The sequence below is a fragment of the Strongylocentrotus purpuratus genome, unplaced genomic scaffold, assembly GCF_000002235.5.
Source record: "Strongylocentrotus purpuratus isolate Spur 01 unplaced genomic scaffold, Spur_5.0 spur5_scaffold_15, whole genome shotgun sequence".
Lineage (NCBI taxonomy): Eukaryota > Metazoa > Echinodermata > Echinoidea > Camarodonta > Strongylocentrotidae > Strongylocentrotus > Strongylocentrotus purpuratus.
Window position 1 is genome coordinate 28,100,032 of NW_022145600.1, and position 3,227 is coordinate 28,103,258.

Genomic DNA, 3,227 nt, shown 5'->3' on the forward strand with positions numbered 1-3,227 from the left:
CTGAATGTCCCATCATCGAGCTCTCGAAGTCCAGAAGCACCGTGAAGGGATTTGTAGATATACGACAAGCATTGATTACGTGATTCATAGTTTGGATCTTTCTACAGGCACAGTTTGGCGATGGATCAGCTCCAATTGTATGCATTAAATCTAGTTCAGCGACTGAAGTTAGAAACTTGTTAATTGTAGAAAATTTAATGCAAAGAAATAATATTTTTCAGTAGAATTAATTATGTTGTAGAATCTATTAATAACCACAATGATTTACAAATGAAATCATGGCGGATCGTTCAACAGTGAAGGATTAAGACAAAGTGACCGCCAGACTGCTAGAGTGTATGTGCAGACCGTTTTAGTGGGAGAGAGCGAGGGTGAGGGAGAGAGATAGAGAGAGAGAGAGAGAGAGAGGCGGAGCAAAGCTCCTAAATATCTGGACTGCCACTCTTTACTTACGCTATGTCAAGCTTATTGAGCCCGTAGAAAATAGATGCATTAATAGACGTCAATCGATTATGGGTGATAATCCTATATAAAATGAGATAAAAGATACAAATGAAATCAATTATTTATTGATTTAACCCTAATAAGGCTGGGGGAGGCATTATTCCTCCCCCCCCCCCCTCCACGATTTGTTCCGATTGCTCGGGAGCGCATATGGATGGCGCCCCGCCGCTCGCTGACCTTTTTTTTTCGAGTCTTGCGCTTGTTTGAAACAAACAAAAAATTGAAAATCGGACCTACAGTTACAAGGTCATGTGACCTTTTGTCTTTGCATGTCAGCCCGAAAATCGCTCATTTTTGTGATTTGTGAACAAAACATATGGAAATGTCATTTTTCCTTAAAATAGATTTAACATTTGTTATTGGGTCTTGTTTAAAGTTTAGGTGGTTGTTTCGGGAGTCAAAATAGTTGAATTGTAGTAAGAAATGAAATAAAACAACAAAAACAATAAAATACATGAGTTAAAAAACAATGTCAAACAAAAGAAATTATCAAAACAAGAGATAACATAAGGAATAAGCTGGCTCTTCTAAATTTTTGTTGTCATATTTTTATTCCAAATGTCTAATGAATATATGTAGTGAAAAGAATGCTTAAATATGAATAATATATGATTTATGGGTAAAAATGTAATTTTATGACCTTATTTGCATAAATTACCATAAATATGCAAATAAGTCGATTTTTCAAAAAAATTGAAATTTTCATATTATTTTATACACTTCACTTGACATGCGTGCAAATTTTCGCGGAGATCGGCCACTTCACGGCCGAGATCTTAAGGGGGGCCATAATGCCACCCCCTCCCCTCCGGCCGTACTAAGACCTCAAATAGCCCGGTCTTTTTAGGGTAAAGACAAATATCGAAGAAATTTAAAGATTGATTGTCATAATTGCTGGTTGATCAACCAAAAAAGAGGGGGACAAAATCATTGATTTAACAAATTAACTACTGTAGAAACAGGCCTTCTGCATTATTAAACGGTATTAGTATCAAGAGGCTCCAACTTTACCTATAGCACTGTCGAACAGAGATTTCAGAGACGAAGGCAGAGGTTTCTTTTTTTCGAAAATCAATTTAACTTACATTAAGTGGTTGCATTATTCAGTTAGATTCCAAGAGCGTCAAGTACTGCGCCTTGATAAATTATGTGCAAACCAACACGACTATATTTAGAATAAGAATCACTGCATGCATGTGGTACAGTGGTACAGTATCTTGACTTCCGCGCAAGACAAGATGGTTCGATTATATTCTTAAACAAGGTGTTTTCTCCATATTTATCCCACTCGACCCTTGCCGGTGAAGTTGGAAATTAATGCTGAGGTAATGAATGAAAGGCCCTCAGGGATAGCAGGAGTAATACCTATGAGGCCATCCTGGATAGACAAGACCTTACTATAAATAAATAAATACTATAAATAGTTGGTAAATCAATTCTTTCCTATTATCATTCGTGATTCGAAGTATACAGTTTCTCAGAACTTTGTCCATCAAGAATAAATCATATTGTCACATTTCATATTTCATTAAAAAAAGGTAAGAGCAAATATATGGCAACAGCGTAGTAGTATATTAACATTAATATAATCATACATGTCAAATAAATATTAATGATGAAGCTTACAAACGTTCCAATGTCTGCCCCACATCAAAAAATGCACCGGATGGGATAGTTGTCAAATCATTAAATTCGAAATTTCTGAAAGAGAATTAATAATGTAGTCATGGTAATACATTTGAGAACAGTTCATATATACAAATGTAGCACATTAATAGTAATACCCGTTTTTAGTTATAAAGTTGTACATATCATATAGACAATTAGAATGATACAGCATCATACATTCCAAGAAGCAAAAGAAACACGATTACAAAAAAAACATACACACAAACAATAACAGGGAAATTGAAAATAAAGTTACTAATTTGTGGATTGGATACGTATTGAAAACTGTCAACTGCAGGTTATTCGGCAAATAATTGAAGTAATGAATTGTGAATCTTATTCGTACAAAGAACATGGCGATGAGATAATTTATATTCAACTTATCAATCATACTTCGCAAGCATTCTGCAAAAATACACTGGATTAGGTAATTATGTTAATTTTATTAATTGCATTGAAGGGCGTTCTATTTTGTGTGATGTACAAATTACTTTATTCTTTTTCTAAATCTCGTTCCGGCATAGTGAAGACTGAAGAAAAGCCAGAGGGTGCAATAATATTTTACCGTGCATAAATACAATATCAATGAAATTAAGAAGGTACAGAATTCTGAAAGCCTACAAGTGCCTGTGTTGACTACGCCTTTATTGTTGCCAGTTGAAAATATGGTTATCTTTTTTTTTACATGAATGATATATACCTGTCTCTAAAGTATCGGCCTACTTACATGATGAAAAGGCTCTGAAGACCTCTAAAGCAGCCTTCGTACAATCGAGTAATCTTGTTGAAATCCAAATTTCTACATGATGGTAAAAATAGACAGTAAAAACATTACCTTTTCATTTATTGTTAAGTAGTTTTTTTTCTTCTCGAAGAGAGTTCTGAGACACATCAACATTTATTACCTGTGTCACGATTTCGGTGTTTTCTATGGTTTAAGTCCAGACATCTTTCTCAAAAGTATTCTGGCAGACTGAAGATAGATGCTAGTTATTTTCGTGCCGTTTTGTCGATCGCCATGTCGCGTCAGGTAGCTTCAGTCTGTCAGTGCATGT

General features: G+C 35.0%; 1 long non-coding RNA gene across 1 annotated transcript; it reads right to left on the reverse strand.

Moving 5' to 3' along the window:
- Window positions 1-458: 458 nt before the first annotated feature.
- On the reverse strand, window positions 459-2,962 carry LOC115924292. Its single transcript, XR_004064268.1, has 3 exons — window positions 2,900-2,962; window positions 2,131-2,205; window positions 459-525 (listed from the first exon to the last, which is right to left on the reverse strand). It is a non-coding gene; the product is annotated as an uncharacterized LOC115924292 (long non-coding RNA).
- Between the last annotated feature and the right edge of the window lie 265 nt (window positions 2,963-3,227).